At 46.6% G+C, this 13,914-nt stretch overlaps 1 protein-coding gene and 1 long non-coding RNA gene across 5 annotated transcripts in view; one reads left to right on the forward strand and one right to left on the reverse strand.

The window, feature by feature from the left end:
• Window positions 1-13,914, reverse strand: part of LOC132882234 (4-galactosyl-N-acetylglucosaminide 3-alpha-L-fucosyltransferase 9-like) — a 150,601-nt gene that overhangs the window by 60,379 nt on the left and 76,308 nt on the right. The window lies entirely within an intron of this gene.
• LOC132875297 (uncharacterized) lies at window positions 154-2,558 on the forward strand. Of its 2 annotated transcripts, none has more exons than XR_009651786.1 (3): window positions 154-307; window positions 2,013-2,091; window positions 2,239-2,558. It is a non-coding gene; the product is annotated as an uncharacterized LOC132875297 (long non-coding RNA). The 2 variants fall into 2 exon arrangements; XR_009651787.1 differs by having other exon boundaries at window positions 2,281-2,558.

The raw sequence follows: 13,914 nt of genomic DNA on the forward strand, positions 1-13,914 counted from the left end.
TTCTTCAGAAACTACGGAAACCTTATTTGTATTCCTGTTTTCAAATTGTAAACAATAATCACACTCTCATGCTGCATGAAATTAAAGTATGAACTTTCCTCAACCCATTACGTGTGCAGGAACTCAAACAAATGCCGTTGATGCGTCTGTATCGATTCGCTCGATCGAGTCATTTATGTTTCGTCCCGAAGAAGATCCGAATCGTTTGTGAATCTCATCACTGTTAGAAATCCAAGAGAAGAGATCCTCTTCCCTTAACATCATCAGAGGAAAAATCTGCTTCTTAATCAATTAGTTTCAGCGTTTGGTGATCATCTGCATTTTATTTTATATTCCTTGTGTGTTGATAGTCCGAAACTTGTAACTGGAAGGTTATCAGGAAAGTCACGAGTGGTCCGCGAGCACTCTACAAGACTATTAATGCGTTTTAATAATTAATAGTGCAGCTATTAATGCAGTTTCATGTCTAGATCTTATAAATGATGGATACGAAGTTTTCAAAATTATGAAAGAAAAAGCAGCTCTTTAGGGCAAAACTCTCGTCTCATCAGATTTGGGCAGTAATTCTATGCGTTCAGACCTTAAATAATGAAATAACTGTACAAGCAAATACAACACAAAAACCATTTTTAAAAAAACATTCACTTAAATTAAACAGACATGGTAAAAACAGAAGAAATATATTTAAGGCTTAGAGTTTGATTAATTTAGCCAAATCAAATATCACTTTCAGATTTGAAGATATTTATCAGGAATCATTTTTAAAATATCGAGTATTATACCACTTCCTGTTTAAAGGCATAATAAAAGGCATCAAATATATTTACCCTACCTGTGAATGGGAATGCCGAAAAGTTTAATGTTTAACCTAATGTTTAATGTTGATCTAAAACATTTTAAACTGATCGTGTAGTGGTCTAGTGGTTAGGATTCAGCGCTCTCACCGCCGCTGGTGCAGTGGTATTTTTATTAATCATATGTAATTCTAGCCTTTAAATATCCTATATACTCCTGTTTCTGACGCGTTTTAGCGAAATGTGGACTTGTCTTGTCTGGGAAGCATGAAATTAGTTCAACAGCGAGCTAACCCGCTTTTTACTTCATTTTTGACATTTTTTGAATAATTGTCGTCCTATTATTATAAATAATATTTTGAATAATTGTTCCGTAGCAATATGCTCTGTCTCTTTCTCAGTCAGCATTGAGATAAGACTCCCAGACTGTTACAGATAGCTATAATATAAACAAATAACTCATGCAAGAACAGCGGGCAAGGACAGCCACAGATCTGCGATGAGCAGAGAAAATCATTATTTTTGGCACTTTCTCACAATAATAAATTTAATAAGTAATCTCTTTATATTATTAGGTAAATTTCATATACATAAAGTCAAAATGTCCAAGACAACCAATTCTCATTCCCATTAATACTGTTAATTGAATTAAAAATGTATTTTGAGTCTCTGTCACATATCGAATCCAACAAAGAGTGCTTATCAGCTATTCAATTTTATTCAAATTACATTCAGTGAAATTGTTTGTCATTTCAATTTGCCGTTTTTTATCTCCTTATCTTTCTTTAAACTTATTGCTACTTATGAGGCTAAGCTTAAACATGTTCCTCCTAATTTCGAACCATTGATATGAAATGCTCTGATTAACTGTTTGCTGAGTTTTAAACCTCCATACTTTTGCCTTTAAAAACCACAGAGGATATGGAATGGATAGGCTTTTAATGTATTTAGTTAACCATAATTTTTTCAGCAAGAAACAGTTAACAAACGTTTACTTGAATAACTTTTTGTTTATAAATCGGAGACTTGGGTTTATCTTTGTTTAACCATTAAGAAAAAACTTCATAAATTATCATGATTATGATACATTGGCTTGTATAAGTACTCATTGTCCTTGAACCTTTCCGCATTTTGCTGCACTGCAACCTGGAACTTAAATTGACATGAAACTACACAAAATATGAAACTATTCATGTGCATCCTGTTTATAATAAGCAGTACCTCTCTCTCTGGATCCATGTCATCCTACAGTCTCTTCTCGAGCAAGGCGTGGTGAGACACTTTACACAAGATTTACGTAAGATTAATGAATTGATTGTTTCTTCTGTAATATCACAGGTTCCTACCATTAATGATCTCTGTTCTGCCTTTTTTTCCACGCACATGAGGAGATAGCGTTTAGACTCAAGGTTCCATTTGACTCTCCTGCTGTTTTGTTTTTCAGCTGTAATTCATAACGTGCTCTGTGACCTTCTCCCTCCCTCAGGACTCTGTGGTCTGTGTGTTCTGGTGTCTGCTGAGTCACCAGAAATCTGCCAAGACACTGACACTTGCGCCTGCTCCAACATCTGGCGCATAAGGGCTTTAAGGTTTCCAGAACCAATCTGCAATATTGCATGGACACTTAAGTATTTGAACTTTTGAAGTTTTGAACTTTCTCAAGGCTGTCATTCTAGACACAAAACCTCCTCCACTGCAACATCCTTTGACCTGGACTGACGCTATGGTGGTCGCTTATCACTCCGTCAGAAGCACCCTTTGTTCCGCCCCTGGGTTACCTGCTCACTTCAAGCCCTTCCACCTCTATGCCTGTGGACACCGGGGCACGGCCTCTGGGGAACATGGGGGGGGGGAATGCATCATTGTGCGTTTTTATCCAAAACATTAGACATTGTTGCTCAAGGCTTACTTGCATGTCTGGGGGCTGTCTCCGCATGTGCTTTGATGGTTTGATGGTTGCAAAATTGACAGACCCATTAAATTAATTAATCAGTAATTTAATAGATAATTAAATTAACATATGACTATTTATTCTCTGTTTTACTAACAATCTCGAAGTTCGTGTCACATCCTCTTTTGATAATGTAGGTCGCGCTCTCACACGCCTCCTTAATTCTCAGGATGACACTTGGGATGACATTGATATTGTCTGTCTAAAAATCGTACATACTACTAGTATCAGGTCTGATCTCTTCCCTCCAGCCCTCTAGGGATCTTTGTTGATGGTTTTTGTTCTAAACCCTCAGACGGTTCTTGTTTTATAATTTATAATATTATCACTCTGTGGTTATTCTGTGTGTTCAATCAATATCAGCCTGATATTCTGCATGAGACATACGCTCTTCCTTTCTCATTTGATTTTTGTTATCTTGATTGTGGACAAATTCTCTAAATGGGTAGAAGTTTTTCCTTGTTCTCGAGAGAACACGAAGGTAGTTACTCGTTTTAATACCTAGTTATAATAATAATAATGATAAATTTTATTCATAAGTGCCTTTCAACATACCTAAGAACACTGGACAGTAAAAAAGAAAAACAAACAATAAAAGCAGAACAATAAAATAAGAAATCAATAATAATTATTGTTATAGTTATGGGGTTTCAAATGCCATAGACTCAGACAAGGGTACCCATTTTACCTCAAAAGTCACACAAGACCTTTGTAAGTATCTCTAAACTAAACTGGTGTTTTCACATTCCTCAATCCTCTGGTATCGTAGAACGTACTAATCGAACATTGAAAGACAAATTCATTAAGGTCATGCAGGACACAGGTTTGCTTCTGTAATCCATAATTCATTCTGGCTGAAATTCGTGTGACACCAAGAAATTATTTTTGGAAATAAAGACTTCCCCTGGAAGAAGGGAACTCCGGCTCCGGGTACCTCTGATTTGAAAATGCATATGGATGAGTATTCTGCAGCCCTTATAGATAAGTTGCATAAAATTTGTACCAAGGTCAATAATACAATATTATCTCCACCACACACCCCTTCCAAGTTGGAGACAAGTGCTGGTGTGACTTTTTAAAGTAATGATTTGGACAATTGGGAAAACAATATAATGGGCCTGCTGACATAGTCGCCATTACTTCTACTGCTGTTTTAACTGATCTTTTTCCACAGTGGATCCATGCCACGCGACTGAAGAAGGCTCCATAACAAAGTTGTGTTACAATAACAAGTTTGCTGCTATTAACGCTTTTTGTGTCCCTATCTAGTCTCCCTCTGGCCAGTTTTCTCTCTCTCTCTCTCTCTATTTCTGAGCTCTACACAGATTCGACTGAGAATCCTCAAGACGTTGTGAACAAAGAGGGGAAGAGATCTTGCGCCCCATTTGGAACCAATCATCCTCACTACAATCATGACAGTCCTCATCACGGGTTTCGTGGCTTCATTGTTGCTCGGGGCAGGGTTACCCGCCCAAGCCTTCGTGACTGCTTCATCTTTGCTCGGGGCAGGGTTACCCGCCCGAGCCTTCTGGACCACTTCATTGCTCGGAACAGGGTTACCCGCTTGAGCTGGACTTCGAGACAACATCTTCTGGACTAACTTCGCTAACTGGACTGCACAAGCGCACACCACACGAATGTGTTATGTCTTTCATCTGATGCCGTTTTCTACTATTATTACACATCTCTATGCTCTGAAACTCTGTATTCTTACAGGACTCTGTTCTCACTATAGGTCGATATGCCTTCTAATTTAATTTTTCCCTCACTGTTTTAGAACAAATTACTCTGAAGGAAGTAGCGTGTATCTGGGAATTAAGAGGTTTTGAGTTTCTCTAAGCTCCGGTGAGGTGGGACGAGGGCTGATTGGGCATGCCCGCCCTCTGAGCACCAATATACGTCAAGAAGGGCAAAGATTAACTCAGGATTAATTCTCGATGTAATCACATATATGATCATGAGGATGCTAGGATTTGATAATAGTGATACTATTATCAAAGTGGGGGATTGTTAGGTTTATATAAGTATTATTCTTATTATTCTTATAAGTATTATTATTAAAATGGTGACAAAATTAAGGATTAACTTAAGGTTCAGTTAAAAATGACCTTCTGTCTCGGCTGGACATTGTTTGGGAACATTTTGTTTATGAAATGTGTATTTTTTGATCAGAGATGTGTCTGAACGACGCCAAGGTCTGTTTTGATGTCAGATCGACCCACACCCACTTTAATGTTGGATGTAATGGTAGCCTTATTGCTGAACAAAGAGTTAAGACTCTTATATTATATTTTTATAGTATATATTACTTATAGTATATTTTAGAGCTTTTTAAGATCCTTTATTATTTTTGGACTATTGCATATACTATGGCAGTGATTTTAAACTGTTCCTGTGTAGCCTGACCTTCGTCCAGTGGAGAACACTTCTTTGTTAGACCAAACATAGTCTTTGTTTAAAACATTGTCAGAAAAACATCTCACGCGCTTTGACGTGCGTAAATGAAATTGCTGAATTGCTGAAATATTATTTTGCTTATGATTGAAGGTTTCATTCACACACACATACATATGGAATTCAGATGTGATTTGCTGACCTAGCACATAGACACAGATATAATTTTGAATCAAAATGATGTCACTTACTCACACCCTCCCATAGAGACACACACACACACACACACACCCCTCTCTGAGGTCACATACAAACACACACACATTTGACAGACACAATAGCCGTTTGGAGAGATTATGATTTGTTATAAAAGGTGTTTGTAATCTTTCATCTTTGACGAAGTGACTGTGCGAATAAACTGGCATGTGAACTCTCTGGTTCCCCTGTCTGTTTCTATCGATCCGAGGGTGGCCCACGAAGGAATCGGGGTCTCTTTCTGGGTGAACCCCAACAATTGCGGTCCAGGGCTGATGGTTCGTGCGCTGGGTCCATAGTGGTCAGTTCGTACTGTCAAGTACGAGACAGAAGAACCAAGTGCATGTCACGAACACAAGTTGATTTATTGATAAAGGTGAAAGGAGATGGGGAGAGTGAAAGTCTGAGTGGTGGCTGCGGCAGAGCACACAGTGGCAGGAGGGTCCCTTGGAGAGAGTGGCTACAGGAGCTGGGACAACACCGGACACAGACTGGAGCAGGGGGACAGGCAGGTGTTGGCAGGTAGTACTGGGCAGGAAAGCAGTCGTTGTTGGGTCAGGCAAGTTTTCAGTGACGGAGATCAGTTGTGTAGAGAGCCAGCGAACAGGAACGTGTTGCTTCGCAGATGAACTGACACTGAATGTCTGGAGACCTGTGCCTTAAATACACTCACACAAGGAGCAGGTAACAAGAAGCAGGTGACAGTGATTAAGGGCTCAGAGCAGGTGAGCTTCCTGATTGGTTAGAGTGAGAGTGTGAGGGGGTGTGGCAGCCAGGCAGTGTGTGGTGGAAAATTACCCAATTAGTTGAGCAGGGAGCAGACTCATGACACACCTCTGCATAATTCATGCAGATTAGGCTCTTTACGTTCAAGAGAACCAAAGCTCTAGCCTATCATTAACCCAAAGTTTGAGAGCCAGAAGTGTTTTCCATTTTGGCACTATTTATCTCTGTCTTCTCTTCCGTGGTGCGTGGTGGAATGTCTGTGGAATAGGCTACAAATGTTGTTTGAAGGATGATTGGTTGAATGGTATCATAACTAATCACAGCAGCATTGCATTGTGCAATTTGTTAATAGCCTAATTTTAGATCTGTTTGTCAGGCTTACCTACCAAAAAATCAGCATAATATTAAAACTATAAAATGTGTCAAGCAGGCTAATTCTTACACAGAATAGACCTAAAAGGCTAAAAATGTAATTGGGATTTAGGAAAAACCTCCAAATCTGTTTTATTCTTCTTGTCTGTAGCCTAGGTATCAAATGCTATGTTTATCCAAAATTTTGGCTGGTTTTTAAAAATAGAATTTTGAGATACAAGTATAGGTTTAAAGGCTGTCATTCCAAATACTACTATTAAACAAATGTTAATCAAGCATATGTCAGTGCACAGTGTGAAGGGTTTTCCTAGATGCCATTGCATAGTTTAGATATAATCAACAATAGCATTAGCATTGAACTTCATCTTTTCAATTGTTTGCTTATTCAGGTTGAAGATAGTGGCAGCTCAAAAGATGGCAAGGAGAGTCCAGGAAAGTGCCAGAATGAGGGATCAGTGCCCCAATATTTCAGCCGCCCCAGTTCAGACAGTTACAGCCTGGAGCAGGTTTTCAGTTACCACCCCCAGCAAAAGCCCAAAAACCTGTCTCTACAAAGATTGTTCAGCTGTAGAGATGGTATTAACTGTAAATGGCTTACATAGTGTGAGGAGAATCACACACTATTTATTGTTGTAATTATTGTTGGCAAAGTCACTTACAAATATCAGTGATACAGATTTTTGTTTTCTCTTTAAAATGCAAGCATAGAAGTGACAGTAAAATAGCAGTATAAAAGACAATGTCTATGTTCATTTTTGTTTAGGAGATGCAAGTGATGTTTAGTCGTTCTTGAATAAACAATCATAAATAGTTCATCTGTGTGGGTTTTGTTATGACAGACAATATACCACTATAGCACTATAGTATACTATAGTATAGTGGGCCTATTTGGGGGGTGTGGCAGCAGGGGCGTGGTCAAGCACCAGTCTGTGACAGGAGGGTGGAGCCAGGGAAGGTGAGTGGCAGAATCGCTACACCTGACTGTAATTAACCTGTGTTTGTGTGTGTTTTCCCAGTAACCGCTCCCTATTTAAGGAGGCAGAGAGAGAGGAGAGGGAGCGCAACCCGGGACGAGATTATAGAGTGTGTGTGTGTTTATGTGTTATACCGCATACGAGAAGCGGGCGATTAAACTGAAAAGTTGTTTAATAAAAGCCCCCTCTGCATCTCAAGCGTTGTCCTGTCGTCCTCTGTGCTCCACCCACATTCGATCCGCGCTACAGTGGTGCTGAAACCCGGGATTAAGGTGGAGCACCAATGCAGCAGCCCCATGGAATCCTCCCCGTTCGAGGACTTGGTCCACGCCCTCGCCACGGTTCAGCAGAGCCAGCACTAGGCACTTGTCACGTTCCGAAAGGAGCAGGAGCGCCGCTTCGAAGCCCTGGTGCTGGCCCAGCAGGAAGATCGAGAGGCGTTCCGGCGTCTCCTCACGTCGGCGGGGTCCACCAGCGCCCCAGCCGCGGGCCCGTCACCCCTCACCGTGACCAAGATGGGCCCGCAGGACAACCCTGAGGCTTTCATCACATTGTTCGAGCAGGTCGCCGAAGCCTCGGGGTGGCCGATGGAGCAGCGCGCGGTGCGCCTCCTCCCCCTCCTGACGGGAGAGGCACAGCTGGCTGCACTACAGCTCCCCGCCGACCGCAGACTGGCCTACGCCGACCTTCGCCGGGCTGTCCTCCAGCGCGTGGGGCGCACGCCGGAGCAGCAGCGCCAGCGCTTCCGCGCGCTGCGGATGGAGGAAGTCAGCAGCCCGTTCGCGTTCGGCCAGCAGCTCCGGGACGCCTGCTGGCGGTGGCTGAGGGCCGAAGATCGCGACGCCGAGGGAATCATCGACCAGGTGGCGCTGGAACAGTTCATCGCCCAGTTACCAGCTGGAACCGCGGAGTGGGTCCAGTGCCACCGCCCGGCGTCGCTGGATCAGACCGTGGGACTGGCGGAGGATCATCTGGCGGCTGTTCCGGCAGCAGGACAGCGGACGACGTTGTCATCTCTCTCCTCTTCTCTCTCTCTTTCTCCCCCCCTCCTCCCGTGTCCTGTCCTCGCCCCGTTCCCCCACTGCGGAGGCAGGGGCCGGCTCCACCCCAGCCGGCCCGCCGCACCCGTGGTGCCCTCCCATTTCTCCCTTCTGTGTCTGTCTCTCCCCCCCCTCAGGTGAGTAAGCCCCAACACACAGCTGCAGAGGGAAGGCCCGGGCCGGTTTGCTGGCGCTGCGGGGAACCGGGCCACCTGCAGCAACAGTGTGCAGCAATGGAAGTGGGGGCGGTGGTGCAGATCCCCGACGCACCAGAGGCTGCCCTCAATCGGGCCGGAGCGTATCGCATACCGGTAAGTGTACAAGGGGCTATATATCAGGCGTTGGTGGATTCGGGTTGCAATCAGACCTCGATCCGCCAAAGCCTGGTGCAAGACGAGGCATTGGGGGGAGCACAAGGGGTGAAGGTGTTGTGTGTGCATGGGGATATTCACAGCTACCCGTTGGTGTCGGTCCACATACGTTTCAGAGGGGAAAAATCGATAGTGAAGGCGGCGGTTAATCCTCGCCTTACCCACTCTTTGATCTTGGGGACGGATTGGCCAGGATTTCGGAGTTTAATGGCACGCCTAGTAAAGAGTGGGTCCTGCCGGTTAACAGGGGAAGGTCCCGGTGTCGCTTTGGCTGGAGCTACGGTCGCAGAGCCGTCTACGTCATCTCCGCGACAGAGTGAGGAGCCACCGGCCCCTCCTCTTTCTATTGGGGAATCCCTCGCGGATTTCCCACTGGAACAATCGCGAGACGAGACTCTGCAACACACGTTTGACCAAGTGAGAGTAATCGATGGTCAGACGCTCCAGCCGAACGCCACCCCGTCCTTCCCCTATTTTTCCATTTTGAAAGATAGGTTATATCGAGTGAAGCAGGACACTCAGACGAAAGAGCGAGTCACCTAATTGTTAATTCCAAAGAGCCGCCGGGAATTGGTATTTCAGGCGGCTCACTTTAATCCCATGGCTGGACACCTCGGGCAGGATAAGACACTCGCCCGGATAATGGCCCGATTCTATTGGCCGGGGATTCGCGGTGACATCCGTAAGTGGTGTACGGCGTGCCGCGAATGCCAGTTAGTAAATCCAGCGGCCATTCCAAAAGCGCCCTTGCACCCCCTACCATTAATCGAGACCCCGTTCGAAAGAATTAGGATGGATCTCATTGGGCCATTAGATCGGTCAACACGAGGGTACCGCTTTATATTGGTTCTGGTGGACTATGCAACGCGATACCTGGAAGCGGTGCCTCTTCGCAATATCTCAGCACGCAGTATTGCGGAGGCCCTCTTCCACATCATCTCCCGGGTTGGAATCCCGAAAGAGATTCTGACTGACCAAGGCACCTCGTTTATGTCACGAACACTGAGCGAACTGTATGGGCTACTGGGTATTAAGCCGATCCGCACCAGCGTTTATCACCCACAGACGGACGGTTTAGTGGAACGGTTCAATCGCACCCTCAAGAATATTATCAAAAAATTCGTAAGTGAGGACGCACGTAACTGGGATAAGTGGCTCGAACCCTTGTTGTTTGCAGTGCGAGAGGTCCCCCAAGCCTCCACGGGGTTCTCCCCATTTGAATTATTATATGGGCGTAAGCCGCGCGGCATCTTAGCTGTACTGCGGGAAAATTGGGAGGAGGGACCTTCACAGAGCAAAAACGAAATTCAGTACGTTATGGATCTGCGCGCAAAACTCCACACGCTCACCCACCTAACTCAGGAGAATTTGCGGCAGGCCCAGGAACGGCAAGCCCGCCTGTACAACAAGGGCACGCGCCTTAGAGAGTTCACTCCGGGAGATAAGGTACTCGTCCTGTTGCCCACGTCGAGCTCCAAATTAATCGCCAAGTGGCAAGGACCCTTTGAGGTCACACGGCGAGTCGGGGACGTCGACTATGAGGTTAGGCGAACGGACAGGGAGGGGGCACTACAGATCTACCACCTCAATCTGCTGAAACTCTGGAACGAGGAGGTCCCCGTGGCATTGGTGTCGGTAGTTCCGGAGAAGGCGGAGCTGGGGCCAGAGGTCCAAAAAGGGTCATTGGCATCACGTACCTCTCCGGTCCCCTGTGGAGACCACCTTTCCCCGACCCAACTCACCCAGTTGCAGGCCGAGTTTTTGGATGTGTTCTCGCCCCTGCCCGGTCGCACTAACCTCATAGAACACCACATAGAGACGCCCCCGGGGGTGGTAGTGCGGAGCCGTCCTTATAGATTACCCGAACACAAAAAAAAGGTGGTTCAGGAAGAACTTCAGGCCATGCTCAAAATGGGTATCGTCGAGGAGTCCCACAGTGACTGGAGCAGCCGGGTGGTCTTGGTTCCCAAGGCCGACGGCTCGGTCCGGTTCTGTGTGGACTATAGAAAAGTCAACATGGTGTCTAAATTTGACGCATACCCAATGCCTCATATTGATGAGCTGCTCAATCGACTAGGCACGGCTCGCTTTTACTCGACACTGGATTTGACGAAGGGATAGTGGCAGATCCCCTTGACTCCATTATCCTGGGAAAAAACGGCCTTTTCCACACCGTTCGGCTTACACCAGTTCGTCACACTTCCGTTTGGGCTGTTTGGGGCGCCCGCTACGTTTCAGTGGCTGATGGACCAGGTCCTCCGGCCCCACGCCACCTATGCGGCCGCTTACTTAGACGATATCATCATTTATAGTAATGATTGGCAGCAGCACCTACAACACCTGAGGGCCGTCCTTAGGTCGCTGAGGCGGGCGGGACTCACTGCCAACCCGAAGAAGTGTGCGATTGGGCGGGTGGAAGTACGGTATCTGGGCTTCCACTTGGGCAACGGGCAGGTGCGTCCCCAAATTAATAAGACAGCAGCGATTGCGGCCTGCCCGAGGCCCAAGACCAAAAAGGGGGTGAGACAGTTCCTGGGGCTGGCTGGCTACTATCGTAGGTTTATACCTAATTATTCGGACGTCACCAGCCCGCTGACTGACCTCACTAAAAAGGGGGCGCCAGATCCGGTCCAGTGGATGGAGCAGTGCCAGCGGGCTTTCTCTGAGGTAAAGGCTGCACTGTGTGGGGGGCCACTTTTACACTCCCCTGACTTCTCTCTCCCTTTTTTGTTGCAGACCGATGCGTCGGACAGAGGGCTGGGGGCCGTTTTGTCCCAGCAGGTGGAGGGGGAGGACCGCCCAGTCCTATACATCAGCCGGAAGCTGTCAGTGCATGAGGGGCGCTACAGCACAATTGAGAAGGAGTGCCTGGCGATCAAGTGGGCGGTCCTCGCCCTCTGTTACTACCTGCTGGGGTGCTCTTTCACCCTCTGTTCGGACCATGCGCCCCTCCAGTGGCTCCACCGCATGAAGGATGCCAACGCGCGGATCACCCGTTGGTATCTGGCACTCCAACCCTTCAACTTCAATGTGGTCCACAGGCCAGGGGCGCAGATGGTCGTGGCGGACTTCCTCTCCCATCGGGGGGGGGGGGGGGGGGGGAGTCGGCTGCGGGCCGGACGGGCGCCCGGCCTGAGTCGGGCGGTGGGGGTATGTGGCAGCGGGGGCGTGGTCAAGCGCCGGTCTGTGACAGGAGGGTGGAGCCAGGGAAGGTGAGTGGCAGAATCGCTATACCTGACTGTAATTAACCTGTGTTTGTGTGTGTTTTCCCAGTAACTGCTCCCTATTTAAGGAGGCAGAGAGAGAGGAGAGGGAGCGCAACCCGGGACAAGATTACAGAGTGTGTGTGTGTTTATGTGTTATACCGCATACGAGAAGCGGGCGATTAGACTGAAAAGTTGTTTAATAAAAGCCCCCTCTGCATCTCAAGCATTGTCCTGTCGTCCTCTGTGCTCCACCCACACTCGATCCGCGCTACAGGGGGAAAGTCCAGGGCCGTTTTTTGGTTCCAGTCTGTCCCTGGACCTCACCTGGTTTCACAACACTCAGCAGCTTCTGAAGAAGTCACAGTAGAGACTGTATTTCTTGAGAAGGCTGAGGAAGTTTGGCGTGCCAGCCAAAATGCTCAGCAACTTCTACCGATGCACAGTTGAGAGTGTCATCACCAGCTCCCTCACAGTGTGGTATGGAAACTGCACTGCTCAGGACAGGAAGGCTCTCCAGCGGGTGACAGTCCATCTCTGGAACAGCCTTCCCATCACTACAGGGCATTTACAACACCAGGGTCATCAGGAGGGCCCAAAACATTATTAAGGACAACACACACCCACAACACGGTCTCTTTACACTCCTGCCATCAGGGAGACGCTACCGGAGTGTCAAATCAACTACAAGACTCACAAACAGTTTCTATCCACAGGCTATCAGGCTCCTGAACAATACAACACAATAATGCCGCTTTTCCACTACAAACGCAGCTGAGCTGTGCCGTGCTGAGTCGAGCTGAGTGGGGCTGTTGGAGTTGCATTTCGACTACAACCGCGCTGAACCGTGCTGGCTGGAAGTGGGTGGACACATTGGGTGGAGTTAGTGAAAGTGGGTGGACGTCACGTGATATCGTTAAGCAGCGCAAACAGTGACATCAGTGATCTTTTAAGCGGTAGTCTCACGACCCGAATAGTAAACAATAAACATGGAGGACATGGAGTCGTTAGTGTTGCTGGTCTTGGTGCTGTGGCTTGTTGTCACCGACAACGCCAACAGATACTGGCAAGAGCGTATAGATGAGGCGAGGCGCATAAGGCTTCAGAAATTCTCGTAATTCGTAATTATTCTTCTTCCGGGTTTGCGGTGTTTACAGATCCCAGCGTGCTCGCGGGGCGTGTGTGGGCATGTGAGGACACTCCTCCTCACCAATCAGTGCACAGGGGAGTGTCTGCTCATGCCCCCAGCCTCACTCGGCTCGCTTTGGCTCGCTTCAGCCCCACTCCAAAACGGTGCGAGTTTTAGGGGCTAAGCAGGGCTGAAGCGAGCTGAGTCGTGCTGTTTTTTGGTAGTCGAAACACGAGCCGTGTCGGGCTGAAGTGAGCTGAAAAAGGGTAGTGGAAAAGGGCCATTAATCCTGCACTCCCCATTCTCCAGAATCCCCACTGCAGCTACCGGTTTGTCACTTTACAAATTAACTCAGGGTTTTTCTGGCACCTTTTACCCATTTAGTTTCACTACATTTACTACTTTTATTACTTCAGGGGTTTTTTTTAAGTTTTTATTTAGTTTTACTACTTTTATTCCCTTTTTAGGCACATTTTCATCATGTGTTTGAGTGTGTGTGTTACTGTTGTGTATAAGGAGAGCAGCAAAGTAAGAATTTCATTGCATTGTCTGAACCTCCGTGTTTTTACTATGCATATGACAAACTTCTTGAATCTGTTCTCAATAACTTAGTGATCGACACCTAAGTGCAGATTGTTAAGCCTTTGTTTTATGGCGTTAACATGTATTGTTAACTTGACTGTAGGCTTGATTACTTATTGTTTG

This window comes from Neoarius graeffei, chromosome 2 (assembly GCF_027579695.1).
Source record: "Neoarius graeffei isolate fNeoGra1 chromosome 2, fNeoGra1.pri, whole genome shotgun sequence".
In the NCBI taxonomy this organism is placed as follows: Eukaryota; Metazoa; Chordata; class Actinopteri; order Siluriformes; family Ariidae; genus Neoarius; species Neoarius graeffei.